Source organism: Pelodiscus sinensis, chromosome 3 (genome assembly GCF_049634645.1).
Source record: "Pelodiscus sinensis isolate JC-2024 chromosome 3, ASM4963464v1, whole genome shotgun sequence".
Lineage (NCBI taxonomy): Eukaryota > Metazoa > Chordata > Testudines > Trionychidae > Pelodiscus > Pelodiscus sinensis.
In genome coordinates, this window is record NC_134713.1 from 110,874,650 (window position 1) to 110,897,633 (window position 22,984).

Genomic DNA, 22,984 nt, shown 5'->3' on the forward strand with positions numbered 1-22,984 from the left:
GTGTACATGAATTTGAAGGTGTTGATGCTTTTCTCTGAGACCTCCAGAACTGGCCAATCCTTTCCTAAAAGAGGCAGGCTGCTAGTAGAAGTGGTGTACAGGAGAATCAGGCCTGCTCTCTCAGTTTCCTGAACAGCTATTGAAACAATTTAAAAATACTGCGTAACTGTCCGCAAACTGCTTTGTATGCCAGAAAAAGATGAGAAACAGATGAACTACACATGACAAAGATTTCAGCTAATCAATCCTCAATAATTTTTTAAAAATCCTTTCACAAATTACACTGAAATTCCCTCAGATGCTCTCTGAATCACACCAACTCTTCTTCTACACAGATTACAGAATCCTAGGTCTAGAAGTTACCTCCAGGATTATCTAGTCTAACTCCCAAACAGCTCACATATGAAAATGATTCTGAGGTCAGTATGCCTTTGAGCAAGTATATACTGTGCCCTTGAGCAATTATCCACCTGAGTTTTGTGCCTACAAAATGTCATCACTGGAAAGGCCCAAGCAAAGCACAAAAAAAGTCAGCGGTCCCTGAGGTTAAGCAGAAAAACATTATTTTTCATTGTGTGATATTGTGGTGCTTTGTTCTGTCTCCTGAGGTCAGGGAGGTTGGGTTTTGTTTGCTTGGTTTTTTTTAATGTAATGTTCATGGGGCTAGAATACACTTGAACAGGTTCCATGGGTCTCTAAGTGGCTGTGAAGCCCAGTGGATGGAGCACTAAGATGAGAATCAGGAAACCTGAGCTCCTAGCTCTGCCTCTGATTCAGGGCAAGGCAGTGCACCTTTCTACATGCTTCATGTTTGCCTCCCTCCTTTGTCTTTCTTGCCTATTTATTTGAATAGAAGCTCCCCAAGGCAAAGATAGCCTCCTGTGTTTGTATAGCACGGGCCTGGGCAAAATACGGCCCACGAAGCCACTGGATCCGGCCCGCAGAGGCAGCGGGGAGCCCCAGTCAGGATACCCTGCAGCCCTGCAAGCCGAGCAGAAACACAGCTGCAGGGCTCTATTTCTGTTTTGAAACTGGAGGGGAGGGGGGAAATGTTAGGAGCTGCCCAGACCCCAACACATTCCCATTGGACACCAGCCAATGGGAGCTGCTTTTTGGAATAACAGGCAGTTAAGAAGAATCACGCCCCCTCTTCTCTGCTCAGTTATTCAAGAAGCACATGGCCAGGCAAGCAGTCAGTCTAGTTTGGCAGCTGACAAGTAAGTCTCTTGGCCACGGCCTGCTTTTGGTACCCCAACCCTTTCCTGCCCAACTCTCTGCCCCCCCCCAACATACCCAAGCCCTCTGTTCCCCTCTTATACCCATACCCTATCCCAGATCTGGCACCCCAATCTCCTGCCCCAGATCACAATCCCCTCCTACCCTAGGTTATACCCCAAACCCCTGCATGCCAGTCCCCTGCCTTAGGTCACAACCACTTGCCTCATCTCAACTCCCTCCCAGACTCCAGTCTCCCTCCTGCATCCCAGTCCCTTACCCCAATCTCCCTTCTGCACCCAACCTACATCCCAGACCCCGCATCTCCATTAAAATCTTGGAGTGGCACCCCCTGTCAAAAATTGTCCACCCCTGGTATAGCACCTAGCGTAGTTGCTCCCAACTGCCAACTCAACTGGAATCTTCAGCCTTTATAGGAATACAAATAATAAATATTTATCAAATGTCCCGTTATTTAACTTTTCTTCAGTAGCCACTTATAGAGATTCTCCTTTACCACATGCATTATCCTTTTCATTTCTATGGCCAAAGAGTTTGGCAAATCCAAAAGAAACCTCTGAGGATAGGACAAAAAGCAATGAGCTTAAATTGCAGCAAGGGAGGTTTAAGTTGGATGTTAGGAAAAGCTTCCTAACTGTCAGGGTGTAACACTGGAATAAATTGCCTAAAGAGGTTGTGGAATCTCCATCATTTGAGATTTTTAAGAGCAGGGTAGACAAACACCTATCTAGATGGTGCTTGGTCCTGCCGTGAACGCAGGAGACTGGACTTGATCCCTCTCGAGGTTCCTTCCAGTTCTAGTGTTCTATGATTCTATAAAAGAGGCTCAGTGCCTCTGTGAATGAGAGCAGGACCCGGCAAACATGTCTAAGAAAAGATTGTTCAATGGAGGTAAAAAACAAGCCCTGGTGATTTCAAGTAGAAAGGCAGAGGAAGAGGAGTTCTCTTAGTCCTAAGTTGATAGAGCAGACAAATACAATGGTACATCCCTAGCACAGGAGTAAAGGACAATGTACCTTCCAAAGGGATTATGCTGAACTGCTGGAAATGAAGCTTGAATACCAACAAAACGGTAGCCTGGAAACTGAGCCTTGAGCTGAAGCTGGTAATTTACCTTGTTTGAAATAAAAACAGCTTAAGTTGAAGCCAGCCAGAAATTCAGCTGATGTGAAGCTGCAAGCAAAATTATCATAACATTCTCCAGCTGAAACATGGAAGATGTGGAGATAAGGATTTAGATGTCTAAACTATACAGGGATAGGAGCTGCTTCCTCCCTTCATACTGTCACTGAGAGCAATCCATTGAAAGTAAAATCATTCTAAGGTCCAACTAGATTATTAAATGATCATTTCATTCATAACTTTTAAAGCAGCCAAGAAGGGAAGTTACTGTAGCAGAATTAGTGTAATAGGGATTAATAAAGCTACCAGATCCCCAAACTGGTATAGTATGGTAAGTATTAGCAACAGATATAAAAATGTGGGCTTAGATTCTTGGCCAGTGTAAATCAGCAGAGCTGCTCCATTGACTTAAATGGAGCTGTGTCAGTTGCAAATCTGGCCCCTGACCTGTAATGGGTATATCCCAGGACTGCAGTGTACTCTTTTAAGAATGGGGAAAGATTAAAATACCTCTGTGTAAAGGTGCACTGCACCATTATTTCAAAATAACAATGCGAGCATCTACACAGCCATTCCGTTATTTCAAAATAATGTACGGCTTCTTCCAAAATCTGTAAACTTCATTCTATGAGGAATAACAACTATTCCGAAATAGCTATTTCTAAATAAGGTGTGTGTAGAGGCTCCACTGCTGCTATTTCAAAATAGCCCCTCACCAGGGCCATTCTAAGTTATTCTTCCCCAGTGCCTGCAGGGGCTCTAAATAGCGACAGCACGTCTATATTAAGAAAGCCTGCCTCCCACTAATTTTGAGGCTTCCCTGCAATGTAGACATGCTATTTTGAAATAAGCTATTTTGGAATAACTATTATGGAATAGCTTATTTCGAAATAGCCATGCAGTGTAGACGTACCTAAGAGAGGAGGGTAAAATGGTGCTATGGAATGGTGAAGACAAGTCTCCTAACCCAGAACTTTGTTTGCTGAGGTGCATCCTCTCAAGAATCCATCTGCTAGGTCAGTAAGTCTCATTTAGAAATATGAATATATTATTGTGGGTGACTATTATGTGCACTAGTGTCTAGAGGAACCCCAGGGTCTTTCTCCTAGAAATCTCTACTGTGCCTATGCTAACAATGGGAGGATTTGCCTCACGATTACTATAGCAAAGGCCAGAAGTTCTCCCAGGCTTGCTACAGGCCTGCCTTGAAACACACAGCACAGACACATCGTCAGATGCTTCTGGCTGCCTCTTATACATATGCTTCCTGCCTGCGTTTGGCAAGCAAATTGTCCTGTCCAGCCCCACTGGATTTACTCTTTTAAATGAGGTGGAAAAATGAGAGCTGGTGACAGGTTATACTTGGGCTTGGGACCTGCAAGACTAAAAGAAGAAAAGAAATGAAGACATAATTAAATATAGAACACTAGAGAGATGACAGGAAAAGAACAAAAGGAAAAGACCTGGAAAATGCAAACATTTTTCAATTTTCTCTGTTGCTCTGGATTAATAAGGCTGAAAAGCATTGTCTGAGCTGGCAGAGGAGACAATCTTCAAAGCTGCTGAGTGGGATTATCACCTCTCATGAGGAATATAGGACTAGAAGGGACCTCCTGGATCATCAAGTCCAGTCCCCTGCTATTATAAGCAACCCATTCATGTTACCCTGTTCATGAATTTATCAAGCTCGATTTTAAAATGGAGGTTAGGCTTTTTGTCCTCATGATTCCTTTAGGAAGCCTGATGCAGAATTTCACTCCTCGGCTGGTTAGAAACATTTATTTTATTTTATTGATAAGCACCTGCTGGATTAATACTGTAGCATTGTTGTTAATGTAAACAGCAAGCATATGAGGCTGAGTTCTCTGGGTGAGGTTGATGGGTTGTGCTTTCATCACAGGCTGTTGTAACATAGCTCCCAATGATGGTACAAAATAACTCTTTTCTAATGGTTTTGTCCTCATTCTGGGGTCAGCAAAGCCACTCAGGAAGTGTGCAAGACTCCAGTGGGACTGCTTTGTACATTACATCCTGCAATTCAGCTGCCAAAAGTAGGGTATTTCACTTAGTCTGACCTTTTATCATGAGATAAACTGAGGCTCCAGAAAGGGCTGGTTTGTACCTGAATACTGCAAGCATGATATACTTTGGACTTCACTCTCCTTTCACTGCTACATGTCTGATGAATGCAAATCTTTTGCTGAAGTGTCTGTTTTGACACTGAACGTATGCAAAAAAAAGTCCCCAAAAACAAAAATCCAACAAGCACTTGTTCTCTTTTCAAAAGAGTGCACAACAAAAACAGGCTAATTTACATTAAATCTTTTAAAATAATCACATACCCAAAGAACATTTTGCATAGAAATTATTCCGATTTTGTCTCCATTACAGAGGATTTGATCCTTAGCTAGCGTAAGCTGGCATGGCTCCATTTACAGTACACAACCTACTGAGGATCTTTCCAATATTTAGAAAAATATCCCTAAGGTTTCAGTACTTTTATGTTATATTATTCATGTCTCACACACTTCTAGTGATTATAGACCCAACTGTAGTACTAGATAGTACTGCTGGAAAACCGCTGATTCAAAATCCCACCCCAGAAAGCCAGTGGGGAGAGGGGTAAAAAGAAACACAACTGGACATTATATTTTTTCTCCCTTCAAATAAAACTTAAATTACTTCTTTTAATGCACTCAGATTTTTTGAGCAGGGCAGAGAGCACTCATTTAGAAAGGTTTTGTGTCTCATCAAAGGCAAACACTGCGGTGAGCCTGTGAACTCCAATAAAACTGATGCTCTGTTCCCAGTCAGTGAGCAGAACAATACCCATTCCTGTTTAATTGTGGATTGCAGCTAGCGGTTTTGCGTTTGAACCCACCTGTAATGTAGTCCTTTCCTTGTAATCATCAGAGGTGATCTCTGCCAAAGCAGCTGACAGTTGCATTTGATCAAGTGTAATAGGAACAGTCAGATCTTCCAGGATTCATGTAGTTATCCATTTTCCATGTGTAATATTGGTCTTTTTCACACAACTCAAATATGAAAAGTGTATTACAAAATTAGAGAGGAAAAAACGTTGGATGGGGTGAATCCTTGATTTTGTTATTAGAGAATTTCTTCTCAAATCAAGAACCAAATTCTATTCCCAGTTCTGCCACTGACCTGCTGGGTGACCTTGTGCAAATTACTCTAACCTTCATGTCTGTGTGTTTTCCCTCCTACTTTTTCCCTGTCTTGTCTAGTAGAAGGTATGCTTTGCAGGACAGCAAATATTTTTCACTATGGGTTTGCATGGCTCCCAGCCCACTGGGGCCCTCAATCTCAGCTGGGGCCTCCAGATGCGACTTCAATATAAATATTAAATAATAATAGTAATTTGAACTTGACGAAAAAAGACTTTAGGATCAGGAGTCCTGTCTTTTTGCAAAATCCCCCAAAGCAATCACAGTCAAGTGTACAGTGTAGGAATCTTCTGCGGAACACCTCCCTGTGCTTTCAGCAGCTCACTTTGCTCTAGCACTTGCAAAAACAAACAAACAAAAGCCTGTTGTGCTTGCAACCAGACACAGCACATGCGCTCTGAGGTGTATGCTACCTGTGTGCCAACCATCTCCGCTGGGGAAGGAGTCCATCATTTTATTACATCAGAGTGCTTTAGGAGCATCAAATCACTTGCACTTCTATCAGATGTCAGGGCTTGAGAAGGTGGTTGGTGGGGTGGGACAGGAGGGGGGAGGGGAAGACCGTCCAAATGAAAATGGGTTGGTTAATTAATTGCAAGCACTGCTTGAAAGACCAGCACGTATATTTAATCAGTTGCCTAGTAACAAACGGTGTATGATGTGAATGCTATCAGCCTGCGGCGTGAGCAAATGATGGTCCTTTCTTTTTATCAGCCACCAGCATACATGCTCTGGGTTTTGTGTGCCCTTGTGTTTAAAAGGGCTGCTTTGCTACCACATGAAAATTACCTTGTGGCAGGGAGTCTTTCTTCTTAGGCCTCTTCTGCTTTTCCTAGCATTTCTGCTCCTCCTCCAGATATTTTACAAGGAAGGCTGTTTTTTCTTTCATGGAAGTGACCTTTGAAATGAGAAAGCAGGAGACAAGAAAAATTATCCATGCACCTCTCGCATTTTGCCAACTTTTTTTTTTCAATGAAGTGATCTATTTCTGGAACTATACAATGCATGTATAGACCCTGGACTGCAGCACATAAAGCCAGCCCCGTACAAACCGTACAGTTCTGTTTCCCATAGGTAAAAAATAATTAATGAACAGACAAGCACTCTTTTGGTGCTAGATTTATGAGGGAGTTTGACAACAAGAATTTGCTTGTCATTTTCCACCATCCATGTGCCATTATGCTAGCTGGGCTTTATATTCAACGGCACAAAAACCACCACAAAAACAACCACATATTCACTCTCCATATGCTTAAGAGAAATAAAAAGAGAACATCAAGATAATAAGAGCTGCCATTTTGTATTCTAACATTCCGTGACAATGTTTGTGTGTCATTATCAGGGCTATTTTTTTCCCTATTTGTAAATCCCACTGGATAAAAGACGACATCATCCATAAAGAATTCCCATCAGAAATCTACATAAATCCTGCATCAGTGAAATACTGCTGTCATGCTGTGCAGAAGCTAATCTAATTAAGATGGGATCTGCTAAATTTAATAGCCTGCTATGAATTTTTACAGACATCTGGTAACATGAAGGTTGGAAAAGCTCTAACACGTCAAACCTGCATTGTCCAAGTGACCAATAACTGGTCAATTATTTACCTTTGAGTCACTTGTAACTGTTTTGGGACTCAATCCTAACCTGGAGATGCCTTTTATGCAACTCCCATTGAAGTCAATGGTGACTATGTGTGCATATCTGAGAGCTGAACTAGTCCTTGTTGCACACTGAACTGTTGTTTTTCCAATTAATGCAGGAACATGAGCTCTGTGAATGACATCCTGCTCTTCAAAAACGCTGTACATAGCACAGAGTGTTTGGCGTTTCCACTAACAGACTTGTGCTCAATACATGCCAAGGTTATGGGTCCATCCTGGAACGGCTGCTTTTCCTCTTCAAAATCCTACTATATGTTCTTTGACAACAGGGCTCATGTTGGGAAGTAGAGCGTTTATCCCATTCCACTCCCCTACCACTCACACACACTCTCCATTCTGCTGCCGGTCCTAACATCGGTAGAGATATTTGGGGCAGAATGCTGTTCTCCACTCTTTCCTCCCTCCTCCTGCCTAATTCAAACGCTGGCTAAAACATTCTAGTGCTCCCCAAGGAAGGCTGAGCTGAACTGTTACAGGGCTGTCCCTTTCCCATAATCCTTTGCTTCAGGAGGCCACATTTACAACAGCACACATCTTTCTCTCTCTCCGGAGCTCTTCCCATCCCCATGAGCCACACTCTGAGAATGCTGCATTAATGAGCTCTTGGTACTTTTGTGGTTTAGTAATCCATCAACCAGAAAATGCATGAACATTTCTTTACAGCCAGACTGATTCCATTGGTGTTCCATTTCCCTAGATATCGCTCTGAACTGTCCATAAAAACAAATGCAAAAACAAACCCACCACACAGAAATTGCACTCATAGTTATGTAAGTACCAAACAATGCAGAGAGCTCTTGAGGCACAATGCCAAACCTTTCCAAATACAATGTTTACAGTTTTCAAGTACTCATTTCCTCATTTGCTGTCTTAGTAAATAAACCATTTTTTTCAAAGCCCCATCATCCCCCACACAAATTCAAGTAAATTTAACAAGACAGCAGGAGTTGTGTCATCCCAACCAATCTGAGTTGGCATTTGAGGATTTAATCTCTTTGCCTTCCATCAATATTAAAACCTGGCAGTATGATTTTGAAATACATGCCAAACAGTAAGAAAGTTGCCGTCGTCACTTGTGACTTCCTCAGGAGATGACACTGTGAAAAGTTAATGACGAGATTCAGACGGGGCAAGGTATAATGTAATAAATAAATAAATAATAAAAAACCCCTGCAAGCAAACTACATTCACTCTGCTAAAAGCAAGCTGGCACATTTAAAACTGCAAGAGACTAGAAATTTAATTTGAAGTTCTGGTGTCCAGTTGTAGGTGCACAACTGCATGCGCAAGAGGCCCTCAGAGATAACAGGGCCGGATCCTCAGCTGACGTAAACTGATATTGCTTCATAGCGTTCAATGGAGCTACAGTGACTTTCACCTGCTGAGGATATTACTGTCAGCTCCAAACACAACTTTAAATATATCCCCTTGTATCACATATGCTATCTGGGGCAAATCCTATCCTGAGGTTATATCCGGAGTGATTGGGCTGTGTTACATTTACCACTTGCTCAATAACTTGGTAGAACTCCATGTTTTGAAACTAAATTAGTTCTTTATTAAAAGAAGAATTTACAGGGATGCTGCAACTACAAGCATCATTCAGGCCACAAGCCAAAGAACTTTCCCCAAATAATTCCTGTTTGAAATAGAGAAAATAATTAATAAAAACACTGACTTCAGTAGAGGCAGAATTTCATCCATTGTGCCTGCAGCCAATGTACTATTTATTTCAATATTAGAATTATGAAAAACAAATATCTACTATATGCATGTGATAATTAAAAACGAAAAGAGAAAAAATAAATGGAACTTCTGCTCCTAAATTATACACGTCTTAAAAATCCCACCCCAAGAGGCATGGAATAACTTACTACTCGTGTTATATTAACAAAACAAATTAATTAAGTGGGACTGAGTAAGATAGATTGATTTTAAAATGCCATTGGTATAACAACTCATAACAACTGCAACTCATAATCTGTGCGGTCTTAACTCTTCATATTTGCTTCTCTTGTTCATCTGGTAGCCTGACTTATGTTGCTTGTGTAATAAAATAGTTGCCCTGTCAAAAAGTCTGTTTAACTTTAAATAAATTAATAAAGAAAAAGCAATAACCAAATATCAATAACCCAATATCCCAAGGCAATTCTCCCATGAGATAAGATCTCTCTTTGGTTAGTCCCCATCTGGGAGGCGGGGAAGAGCAGTGAGGATTGGGGGTATGTAAATGAGCACAGCAGAGAGAAGAGAGTGAGAGGGAAAGCATGTAAAGGGCTGATGGGTGGACAGCAGAGGTGAAATGTAACCAGCCCACACTCACTAGCCACGGCAGCAAGCAGCCAGTGCTGGCTGGAAAAGGTGCAGAAGGAGTCTGCTGGCCAAGAGCTGGCACTCAGCAGAGACTGCACTCACGGACCAGCAACAGCAGCATCTGGATCCACATGCTGCAGCTTTGCCTGACCACCAGCCTTGCACACTCACCCCCAATGTCAGCCACTGGACCCTCATCACACACCACTGGTAGCTGGGCAGCTGGTGAGCAAAGATCCACCCAGAAACAGGACACACCAGTACTGATGGGAAGAAAGAGACAGAAAATGAGACAATTTCCCCCCCCCCTTTTTTTTAAAGTAGTGTCAAATGCAGCAGGGCTTAAATATGGGATTGTCCTTTTAAAAATGGGACATCTGGTCACCCTATGCAACAGAGATCATAATCAAACCCACAGTTTATAAATTGCTTGGGATTCTGTGGGATGAAAAGCACGGTATAAACATACGATTTTTTAATTAGCTTTCCCTTCCCTATTTATTTATTTAAACATTTGTTTTCTGGAGTAAAGGAAGCAAACAAACTAGGTTTCTTTACTACAGCCTGAAGATCAGCACGCAAAGAGGAATAGAAATTTGTAATAGATAGCAACTCTTAGCAGTTGATTGGAAATGTCCTCCCAGCCATTGTACTTTACATTCCACACCAAACTGAAAATAAGAGTAAAAAACTCCTCCTCTCTTTGGATGCCACTTTCCAGGATTTACCCTGACACTTTCTGAACAGACTGCATGAAAGAGATGTCTTGCCTCATTCTGCTGGTTATCATTCTTTTTTTCAGAGTGATTTTAGCAAAGACCATAAGCTCGTGACAGAGTGAATTTGTGATCTTATCCAATCATCTGGGCTGTTTGCAAAACTTCAGTAGGTGGCAGCGTTTTGTTGATAAATGTTTTGTTATCCAAGTGATCTCATTTAGTGCAACTGTTGCAATATTAATAAACTGAACTTATGATTGCATTTGCCAGCACTGAAAATATTGCAATCCTATCTGGCATTTGCTCTTATCTGAACTGACAACAACATCCATTGTATTTATGGGGCGGGGGGACTCTTTCTGTTTGTAAATGTATTGTTTAGGGGCAAAAAGAAAAGAGAAAACAAGGGGGAAATGCAGGTTGGATTAAGATTAAAACACTGATGTTGCTAGCCACCTGATTTGTTATTGTAATAAAAGAGCTTTCTGGCAGTGCTGTAAAAATACTGCTCTGGGAAGGAATGACACAACAGTTCAAATCAAGCCAAATTTTGGTAGCTTCTAAAAGTTGTTTCCATCTGGTAACTATTCAATTCCTACTGGGCAGTGTCAGAAAAAAACCTAACTGGGACCCTGGCTGGCAATCACAACTGAGAAGGCAAAGATTGAATGGACACAGACTCAGTCATAAAAAGTCATCCCACCAAAACAAATCTGTCTCACTAGAGAGGTCATATATATCTTTATCATATATAAGATAAAAAGTTCTGTTTCAATAGAAACAGCAAGGTGTTTGTGTTGATGTTTCTGTTTCCATATTAAGCATGCCAGACTAACCACCTGTTTATTTTAAAAGGAGTATGACTGAAAGATTTCCAATCTGAGAAAAGTCCAATTAAACTACAAGATGCAAGTGGTGCAAGAAAGGACCATCCTCATAGCCCACTTAGCATGAGATTAAGGGTACGTCTACACAGCAATGTTATTTTGAAAGAACTTAGTCTGTGTCTAGACTGCAGGCAGTTATTTCAAAATAATGTCAAAATACTGTCAAGCTGGAAGACTTCTTACTATGACTCCTGTAACCCTCATTGAACAAGGAGTAAGGAAAGTCGGAGGAAGAGTGCTCTATTTTGAAATAAGTGCTATGTAGATGCTCCCAATTTCAAAATAAGCTATTTTGAAATAACCTATTTTGAAATAAGCTACACAATTGATGTAGCTCAATTTGTGTGGCTTATTTCAAGTTAAACCCTGCTGTGAATACGCACCCCAATTTGGGTTTTAAATAAATAAGGAAAATGGAAATCTATGACAAAAGAACACTCCTACCACAGAAGATCAAAGTTACCAATGCTCCAGAATTGGGCATTTCTTGATAGCTGAGCAAAGATCCTAAGATAATCATTTTCAGGAAATCCCTTCTACTGCAAATATATCAAGTTTTGATTTAGATCCCACTCCCATTGAAACCTATTGAAAAATTCTCATTGACTTCAGTGGAAGTTGGATGAGACCCTTAAAGAAAAAATTTGGACTAATGTAAGTTCTCTAGAAATTCTCTAGAAATGTGATATTGTCTAATTTAGTTGATACAAAAATAGGCTATATAAACATAAAGCTAACATTTTTCATTATTAGGAAAATTATATGTACTTTTTCACTTATCAGAATTATCACCAATTATGACAGTTACAAGTAGCAATGAATACATTTTGGAAATTTTCCTTTTAGTGTTTGCAGAATAAACACAAATCAGTTCCAATTCATGTATTCTGCTATACAAATATTTTAATTACACTGATAAAATTTCAAAGATTGAAATACAGGCAGTCAGATACAGTTACGTACAAGATAGGGACTGTAGGTTTGTTCTTAAGTTGAATCTGTATGTAAGTCGGAACTGGCATCCAGATTCAGCCACTGTTGAAACTGACCAGCGGCTGACTACAGGAAACCTGAGGCAAAGTTGCTCTGCCCCGGGCTTCCTGGAATCAGCCTCTGATCAGTTTCAACAGGCTGAATCTGGACGCCAGTTCCAACTTACATACAGATTCAACTTAAGAACCCCAGGCGTCCCTAGGTCAGCTGCTGCTGAAACTGATCAGTGGCTGATTCCAGGAAGCCCGGGGCAGAGCAACTCTGCCTCGGGCTTTCTGTAGTCAGCGCTGGTCAGTTTCAGCAGCGGCTGACTTGGGGAAGCCTGGGGCAGAGCAGCTGGGGTGCTGCTGGGTTGCTCCAGTAGCGCCGCTCCTCGGCACTACTGGACCAACCCAGCAGCACCCCAGCTGCTCTGCCCCAGGAGTCCTGATTCAGCCGCTGCTGAAACTGACCAGCAGCGGCTGAATCAGGATGCCTGGGGCAGAGCAGCTGGGGTGCTGCTGGGTTGGTCCAGTAGCGCCCAGAGCGGCGCTGTGGGACCAACCGGCAGTGCCCCAGCTGCTCTACCACAGGCGTCCCGAGAAAAGCCTGGTCTGCTGGGGGGAGGGGCGTACTAGCTGCGCCGCCGCCCCCCCCCCGCCAGCAGACCAGGGAGACGCGGGCGGCGGACCGAGATGCACCATGGTCCCGTCGCCCAGGTCCTCCGAGACTTTGCTCCCTGTCTCCCTGGTCTCCTGGAGACCAGCAGACCAGGGAGACGGGGAGCAAAGCCTCTGAGGATGCCGGCAGCGGGACAGTTCATGTATTCTGCTATACAAATATTTGTCCCGCTGCCGGCGTCCTCAGAGGCTTTGCTCCCCGTCTCAGCAGACCAGGGAGACGGGCAGCAAACCCTGTTCGTAACTGCGGATCCGACATAAATCGGATCCGCGTAACTCGGGGACTGCCTGTATTAGTAAAGTGGTAGAACACAGACAGAAACTGTTTTCTTGTCCCACACATTTTTTAAGAGTTTAAAATGTTTTTCTGTCTCAAATTGAATGAAAAGTTGAAATCTTGAAAATATTTGCAAACTTGAAAAAACACTTTTTTCCAGTTCAATCAACTAAAACATTTTGCTTCAATGACTTTGAAATGTTCCATTTTGATTTGGACTTTAACTTTAAAAAAAAAACACCTTTATTTTAATCTAACTAGCTTATATTTTAAAATGAAAGTCATTCTGATCTAGGAAACTAGACTTTTTCATTTTTGTAAGAATCAAAATGAAATATTGCAACAATTTCAAACATTTCTTTTGATATATTTCTGAGCTGTAAAAATTGTCAAACCCAGCCTTATTTCACCAACAATGTAAGTTTTGAAAAATCAGCACTTTTCTTTGAAAAAAACTTGATAAAAATTTCCCAAATAGTTGTTTTCACAGATTTAATATTATTTTCTAATTTGTTCATTAGCCATGGTATCCTTTTTTGTAAAAAAATGACAGAAATGTTGTCATTCCAGTTATAACTACGTGTTGTGATAATTAGGCCTATAAATTTATCCTGATTCTAAGCTCAACTATAAAAAGTATTTAAACGTTCATAAAGTAATCTATAACAATAAATGGCAATGGGAAAGGATACAAAAAGGAGAAAGAAAGATTGAATAAGTCTAAATGAAAAGCCTGATGATATAATAATGTTGGTATTAAGATCGTGCTAGCTAAACAAGGGTACGTCTACACTACAACGTTAATTTGAACTAACTTAGTTCGAATTAGTTAATTCGAACTAAGCTAATTCGAACTAATGGATCCAGACTAAAAAACTAGTTCGAATTAGCGTTTTGCTAATTCAAACCAGCATGTCCACATTAAGTGGACCCTGAACCAGGCTTAAGGATGGCCGGAAGCAATGCCGGCAGGGCATCAGAGGAGGACTTAGAGCGTGGAGATGCTGTCTCAGGCTAGCCGAGGGCTGTGCTTAAAGGGTCCCGAACCCCACCCCGGACAGACAGTTCTCAGGGGTGCCCCGCTTGCAAAGCAGTCCTGGCTCGGATTGCCCGGAGTACCCACACTGGGCACATCACAGCACTCGGCCATCAGCCCGGCTGCACTTGCCGCAGGCTGCCATCTGGGGAGAGGGGGCAATTGGGGGGCCGCAGGAGAGCTTCCACCCCCAGAAGCCCGCAGAGCCAGCCCAGTCCTCCCCATCGGGGGCTCATACCCCATTCCTCCCTCACCTCCTTCCACTTACCCCTCCCTAGCCCCTCTTCTTGATGTACAAAATAAAGGACAATTGTGTTCAGAAATGGAATCTGTCTTTATTAAACAAAACTGGGGGAGACTGGGAAAAGGAGGTGGGAGAGGGGAGGGCAACTAAAATGATCTGGGGTTGGGAACAGATCCCGTATGAAGAGAGGCTAAATAGACTGGGACTTTTCAGCTTAGAAAAGAGGAGACGGAGGGGGGACAGGATAGAGGTCTATAAAAGCAGGAGTTGGGTGGAGAGGGTGCATACAGAAAAGTTCTTCATTAGTTCCCATAAAGAAGGACTAGAGGACACCAAAGGAAAGGAATGGGTAGCAGGCTTCAAACTAGTAACAGAAAGTTGTTCTTCACAAAGCAAAGAGTCAACCTGTGGAACTCCTTGCTGCAGGAGGCTGTGAAGGCTAGAACTACAACAGAGTTTAAAGGGACGTGAGATCAAGTGATGGAGGTTGGGTCCATGGAGTGGTATTAGTCAGGGGGTAGGAGTGGTGTCCCTGCCCAAGGTTTGTGGAAGGCTGGAGACGGATGGCACGAGACAAATGGCTTGGTTACTGTCTTCGGTCCATCCCCTCCAGGGTCCCTAGGGTTGGCCGCTGTCAGCAGACAGGCTACTGGGCTAGATGGACCTTTGGTCTGTCCCAGTACGGCCATTGTAAGCTCAGGGCTCAGGGTCGGGGGTCTCAGTGGACCACCTTGATTTTCATGCACACCTGCTCCTGGGTGGCCAGGCTGGCAGCTATCCTGCCCTAGACAGCCACTTTCCTGTGCCTAGTGCGGAGGTCGTGGACGAGGTCCACGATGTCCGCACTAGCCCAGGCGGGAGCCCGCCTCTTGCGGTCCCGGGCAAGCTCCCGGGAGCCGCCAGCCTGGTCCCGGGAAGAGGGGGAGGGCTGGGGGGCATCGGGTGGGTGGCTCGATCCGTGCCAGGTGCAGGGTCTGCTAGCTGGGTGCTGGCAGGCTTGCACCTGGCACGGGCACCGTAGCCAGCCCGTGCCCCTTTAAGGGGGGCAGACGAGTTTCCATGGTGTTGGCCAGAGTGGCCACCAGGGAAAGCTGGGGAGGGCTAGCCTCCCACTAGTTCGAATTAAGGGGCTACACACCCCTTAATTCGAACTAGCTAGTTCGAACTAGGCTTAATCCTCGTAAAATGAGGTTTTCCTAGTTCGAACTAAGCGCTCCGCTAGTTCGAATTAAATTCGAACTAGCGGAGCGCTAGTGTAGTGCCTATTAAAGTTAGTTCGAACTAACGTCCGTTAGTTCGAACTAACTTTGTAGTGTAGACATACCCCAAGAAAATGTGGATGCAGAAATTAATGAACCAAACTTGGTATGTTGTAAACTAAATCTAATAGGTGGACAAAATAATGAGGGGACGGGATATTCCACTCACCACTCCCTTTTTGGGTCCTAAAAGAAAGACTATGGGAAAAAATAAGAAGACAGAGAAAGTTAAACTAAATGGTTGCCACCCTCACTATTTCCTGGAAACCTGGATTTTTTTGTCACCCTAACCCTGATAAGACCGGGTCAGAGAGAGGGACCCAGATAACATTGCTACCTCTGCTGGCTTGAGCTGAATCCCAAACACCAATTGGGATAAAATGGGATTGAGTTTAACAACAGGAATGACAATAGTTCCGGTCCTTCTCAACTAACTTCTCCTTTCCTCAAAGTTACAATTATCAACATCTTCAACACCATCAAAGTGGCTGTCCAAAAAAGAGGGCTTACGTTCTAAAAACTCTCTGCAGCAAATGGGAAAGGAAACAAGGGATGCAGTTAAAATAAAAGCCTGATTTAACACTCTACATTTCAATTTTTTAACTGTTCTTCATTCTTTTCTTTTATATTTACTAAAAAGTTACAAGGATGTTTACTAGCGTATTTGCCATTGTATTAAGAAGTCTGATGTCTCTGTACCCTAAAGCCTGGGCCTTGTTTAATGCTGTTTGATATTGAACAGTGACAGGATTATGTTAACCCCTTTGGCATAAGCAACAGCTGACTGCCAGGAGTGGCAGTGCCGGAGGGTCACCCAGAGGAACAGGGAGGGGCCATGAGGGAGCACTACATTTAGCAATCAAAATTTTGACAGAGACACATGGGGAAGCAGTGCACCTCCTGGGTGCTACAACAAGTCTCCTATGCCCTTTGGCACATATATTCACAAAAACTGCTGACTTAAAACAAGCGTATACTTTGGTCAGAACACAGCAGCAAGAAGGCATGCGGCCCAGAGCTCATTACTTCAGTACTTTTCTCTCTTCAACTCATTCCCCATAGGACTAGTCCCTGTTACCAGAGACACTGCTGGACTCGGTCCACTTCCTCTTGAACAATCAAAATGGCAGCCTCAAGAGTGAACCTCATGAACCTATGATCTTTCTTTTTCACAGGTATACAGATCTAGTACTGACTCCCAGAAGGGACTGGGTTGACCACAAACACCAGAGTCAAATATAAAAATCACTCTCTTAGACCTACTCTTCCTGCAATGATCCTCCCCTCCCTGCAAAAAAAAACTGACCAAAGATAATAACAAAGCCCAGCTCTTGCAGAATGAAAGAAAGAAGGAGCAAAAGAAAGAGCAAAATGTGTATCTTTATGTGTATAGTTTTTAATGTAATGATACTAACCTGATGTAAAATCCTAGAAGGGATAAATAAGATACAGGTTGGACCTTCCTGGTCCAGCACCCTTAGGACCTGAGCCATTCCGGACCAGGGAATGTGCTAGACCAGGGATGGTCAAGGCTTCCCTGCCAGCTGTCCCGCTGATGGCTCCTCTCCTTGGGGCTCCTAAGGCTGGGGCTCCCTGCTCTGCTGCTGCCCTGCTAAAGCTGGTCTGGCCAAGGCTCCCCACCAGCTGCACTGGGAGTACTCAGGGGTTCCCCAGCCAGTGCCGCCTGGCCAATACTGGTCCCGCTACCTCCAGCGGTTCCTTGGGGTTTCCCAGCCCCGGGCCGCCTGGCCACGGTGACCCAGCTGCAGGGGCCCAGCCCTGCTGCTGCTGAAGGTTTCCCGGGAGCCCCACTGCCACCTGACCCCGCTGGTTCCCCAGTCAGGGCAGAGGCTCCCCAATGCTGCCTGGCCCCACTGATGCTGGGGTTCCCCTGCGGGGGCCAGGAACTCCCAGCTGCCACCTGGCTCTGCTGACAGGGTTCTCCCGAACCACTTCCTGGCCCTGCTGCCGCCAGGGGTTTCCTGGTCAGGGCTGCCTGGCCATCCCAGCCCTGCTGCTACTGCTGCTGGGGGTCTTCCCCAGCTGTCACCAGCCCTGTTACATGGGCTCTCCAGCCATCTGACCCCACTATCACCAGGGTTCCCCAGAAGGGGGGGATGCTGCTTAGCTCCGCTGATTCTGGGGTTCCCCTGCCTAGCTGCTGTTGGCCCAGCCAGGACTCCACAAACCCCACATTCTCTCAGCTGGCTCCCACTCCTGGGGATGTTGCTGGACCACAGAGTCCCAGATTTCGGAGATTCAATCTGTACCTGCTGTTGAATAATGGTTTATATATCTTGTTCACGTTGAAAACAAAAGCATACACATTTCTTGTAAATGAGATGGAAGGAATGGATGATTATGAATTTTAAATCCTTTTGTCTAAATTTAATGAATAATGGTATTACTAAGGATTATCCAAGGAGCATGCTTGGTTCTGTTGCATGTCATGGATCATCCCAAACTCACACTGAAACAGCCTTTATACCACAGCATACCATAATATATTGTCAAATCTGTATATATAGTTCTGTGGCACACAATGATAATACCTTGGAATGGCTCTAGCATGAAAGCTCCACTAACAAGCATGGGCTCCTAGGCAATATAAGAAAGCATACTGCAGGACATAAAAAGGAATGACAAATCAGTTCCTTATGTAATCATTACCTCATTTATCAACTGAATATTTAAACTTTCTTTTTATCCCGCTGCATGTATAAATGATGAATTTAGCATCCACAAAGGGTAAGAAGATTGAGAGTACTCAATGTTGATGGCTGGTATTCATGTGCAGATAGCAGCTGGTGTGTGTGGAGATTATATTAATGTTGGTTCCCTTTTTCCAAGCCAGATCCCCCCCATAAACACACACTCCTTTAGACTCTGTCCACATTACAGATTATACAGTATCAAATACTCAGATATTATTAACAGGCACTATGAAATATAATGGACACTATGTAATACTATGTAGTCTTCAGCGGCTCCCATATCCTGCCTTCCTAATACAGGAGCCAGCTCCATCCCTGGGGCAGCCTGTGTTGGCAGTCCGGCTGCTCCGATGGTGGGTGCGGGGGTGGGGGTAGGACTTGAGCCCACTACCTTGCACTCCCCAGGTGAATGCCCAAAACGAGAAATGGGCAAAATAAAACAAAAACACACTTAACAGCATGATACCATAACTACGTGTAGACATGTTAGACCACTCCTAGTGCATTCTAACCATGCTATGTAATTGTGCTATTCAGGGGGTATGTCTACACTACATGGCTCCGTCGACAGAGCCATGTAGATGAGTTTTGTAGACATAGCAAAATGAAGTGGCGATTTAAATAATTGCCGCTTCATTTACATCAAAATGGCTGCTGCGCTGTGCCGATCAGCTGTTTGTTGGCACAGCGCAGTAGTCTGGACGCTCGGCAGTCGACATCAAAAGCCTTTGTCAACCGCCCCGTTACGCCTCGTGGGATGAGGTTTATCGGGGCGGTCGGCAAAGGCTTTTGATGTCGATCGCCGAGAGTCCAGACTACCGCTCTGTGCCGACAAACAGCTGATCGGCACAGCGCGTCAGCCATTTTGATGTAAATTAACCGGCGATTATTTAAATAGCCACTTCATTTTGCTATGTCTACAAAGCTTATCTACATGGCTCCATCGACGGAGCCATGTAGTGTAGACGTATCCAGGGTGGCCAACAGAATTGCCGGATCCCTGACAAAGGGGGTAGCAGCTCCACACTCTTGGAAGGGGGTGGGAGATCACGGCAAAAGGGTGGGGCTAAGAGCAGACAGAGCCACTCTCCCTGATCCCGCCAGCCCTTTAGTGCCACTTGGTGTGTCACCGGGAGCTCCAGTGGTAAGTTAAAGGGCAAAGGTGGTGGCTTGGAGCCCCGGGCTTTTTTGACCCTCCAATCCCCAGGTCAGTTGCTGCCTTCCTCCCCTCAAACCGCTCCCATCCCTGTCTGCGGGCCTGGTGCTATTGATAACCTATAGGTGGAGATCATAGCAATTTAACTATTAGAGGAAGGGTTCTCCCAGCATCATGGATAATCCAGCTTCCCAAGAGATGATAACTATGTTGATGGAAGAATTCCTCCACTGTCCTAGTGCTGCTTACACCGGAGGTTAAACTGGCTTTGCTGTGTCTCTCAGGGGTGAGGATTTTCCATGCTCCTGAGAGATATAGCTATGAAGATATAACCTTTCCATGTAGACCAGCCCTGAGTGTTCTATAGACAGGGGCAGACCAGGGCTGAGAGCACAGGTTGCAATTTTAAATATGGACATGTAAACCATTTATTCCACTGTCATCTGTAGTATCACATTTCTGTGGGAAATTCCCTGCAATGAATACTGTACATAAACTGTCCAATATGTTGCTCTCCTTCCCTTCTCAAACAATAGTTATTCCCATACTTTCTTAGGTACAGTACGCATGATACCATTATATATAGTATCCTAAAAAGCAAACTGCATTTAATTGGGGTTAAATTTGGAAGGAGGTATCAGTAATTTAAGGCCAAAAAAATAACAAATATCTCAAATTATCCCCAGATCAGGCATAAAAAAATAGGTCATTCAGGATTAAGATTAGCAGAGATCTATTAGAGATCAGATGAAAAACAACAACAACAAAAACCCAAGAAATTCAAAATGTATGTTTGAATAAATCCAGGTTACCTCTTCCCTGTGGATAAATTAAATAGATCAGCTTTTACTACTTATGACCTATTTACATTCATAAATAACAATGTAAGTACAAAGTAACCAAAAAGGATTTTTTGGCTCAGTGTAACCTACAAGGCTATTCAGAGATATAGTCTCTAATGGCAACTCCATCCTGCTGAATAAGTTGAGAACACAAATCTTATTTAATTTGTGGGCTAGAGATTAACTTAAACTTGGGTCTGCAGCATGTGTTAATAATCTTCTATCTTTCTCAGACTCCCTATGTACAGCTTTTCCTAAATCAGTAAAGACAGACGCTATCAAGAACATATGGAATGCCAACCAAGACATAATCAGCAAAGCATGGGACATTTTGAGAGTACAAGGCGGATGATCACTCACAAAGATGTTGATGTCCTTATGCCTATTCATTTATCTACTTGAATCAAAGGGTTGTGGGGGGGAAGAGAAAAGGAGGGGGAATCTGGGCATGATTAACAATAGGTGCGAAACAGGATGAACTAGATTAAACTGATCCATATGCAAATTATACCAGTCTGATTGCATCAAACCATGCACAGTTTAATGAGTATGGTAAGACGCCTTTATCTCTGCTTGGATGTGTTCCGAAAGGAAAGACTGCTCCAAGATAAAGCACAGTTTAATAAGAAGGTTTTTCATTACAGGGTCGATCTGCATTTGCATTTCTCTCCCTCTATCTCTGGGCTATGCAGCTTTCCTGAACCTCCATTCCTTTTCACAAGATTAGTCAGTAAGCACTTATGTATTGTTGACACACACCTTAGGGCAATGCATACTTAACACGCACAGAGTTTTAGTGCAGTCCTTCATGACCTGGATTAGACATTTCAAAATGCAGACTAAAAGGCAAACCCATATTTTTCTGCTTATCTATTCAACATTCTTTGCCCTTCTGATATTTTGAAGCTTTGTAAAATCTTTTAAGTATTCATAAAATATGATGGGAAGATTTCATTTACCTTTGATTCTTATTATCATTCTGGGCCAGATTCTGATCTTAGTTTCACAATTGTGAATCTGCAGTGACTCCTGCAAAGTAGTGGTGTAACTACTTTGATTTTTACACCAGTATAACAGATCAGAGTGTGGCCCTTCTTTCAACCCTGTATGATACTTAGTTCCTTACAAAGATGCGACCTTGTTCTTTTAAAGTATGTAGCAAGTAGAGTAGCTACCTACAACATCAGCTAGATCCTGTATTCTGCTCTCCTTTTGTTCCAGGACACAGGCAGAAAGAAAATATAGACAGATTTGTTTCCCCTTCCATAAACAGTAGAGTAGGATATCTCCACATTTCTCAAGAGTGATAGACGTCCAGAATCGTGGCTTAAGTTATGCACCTTATCCCCCAAAAGAGTATGAGTTAGTGGGCACTTCTTGCCCTCTAGAACATTTGATGTGGTCAGCTAGAGCACTAGCTCACAGCAGGTTGGGGCGTACTTTGATCCACAAGAACAACTGCATTCTTCTCTGTCATAGGGAATCATGGCTGAGCAGGTAGATTGCATCAAGTAGCACCCTTTGCTACCCTTTACTGCATTATCCAGAGCAGAATTTGCCCATGTTAAGTGTTGTAATTTTCTGCGTAGAGACCAATATCTACACAGACTATATATGCACATGGATATTTATCCCTCAGGAGCTGGAAATAATTTCAACTCCTAACTGCTGACATTTTGACAACTATTTCCTTCCAAATAACTTCTGAAAATGTAAATCTATCTTCACAGCAATTAGCACTAAGGTCGGCCTGTATTGACTCAGACTAATATGTGACTATCTACCTTTTCAAACTCTGCTTCAGCTGATCAATGTCATCCCTAAAGATTTTCACCAGTCAGAAACATGAGTCAGCTTAACAGAAACATATAGGACCTGATTTAGCAAAACATTTACGTATACGCATAATTTTTCAGTAGAACTAACATCAGGCTCCTGTGTTTTGTGGACTGGGGCCTTAACCTCTTATATCCCTACCTATTATATTGTTACTCTCAATTCATATTGTCTCTCGTCTATTACTGGATTCCCTGGTGTTCCTTAGAAATCTGTCTTTCACCTTATGGGTGTCCTTTCAGTCCATCACTTCTTTAAATTTATTAGATTGGAGTTTTATTATTCTTCCTCACTAGCTCAGAACCATACTCTGACACCCCCTTGTTGGGGGGGGGGTGTGATAATAATGATAATTACTCCAGCAGTATTTAATTAATCTTCAGAGATGAGCCGGCCAGAAATTCCAGCTGGTAGGAACAGAAGCATCCAAATCAGGGCCCTTTTTCACTTTTGATCATTCCAGGCAAAACTGCAGACAATTCCCTGACTTTCTCTGCCCTGTGTTGTTCGGCTATTCTACCCATTCCATCCCCCACCCAACACCCTGTCTTCATACAGGTCTACACTGATGGAGAAAATGTATGTTAAGATACACAGTTACAGCTACAACAATTGTGTAGCAGAGTTGATGTACCTTATATCAATTTTTTGGGGTGGCCTCACAATGAGAGATCAATGGGATAAACTCTGACATCAATTTCCCATACTCCTTACAACTGCAGGAAGTACCATGATCTATGAGGGATGCCCTCAGCTTTCAATTTAGCAGGTCTTTGCTAGACCCACTAAATCAAATCCTGGAAGATCATTCGCTGGAGCATCAATCTTTCGGTAAGTATAGA

At 43.2% G+C, this 22,984-nt stretch overlaps 1 protein-coding gene across 1 annotated transcript in view; it reads right to left on the reverse strand.

The window, feature by feature from the left end:
* NOX3 (NADPH oxidase 3) overlaps positions 1-22,984 on the reverse strand; it is a 412,418-nt gene that overhangs the window by 303,846 nt on the left and 85,588 nt on the right. The window contains exon 3 of the mRNA XM_075924491.1: positions 6,333-6,441. The gene's annotated coding sequence lies outside the window, so the exon portion shown is untranslated. The remainder of the gene's footprint in view (positions 1-6,332; positions 6,442-22,984) is intronic.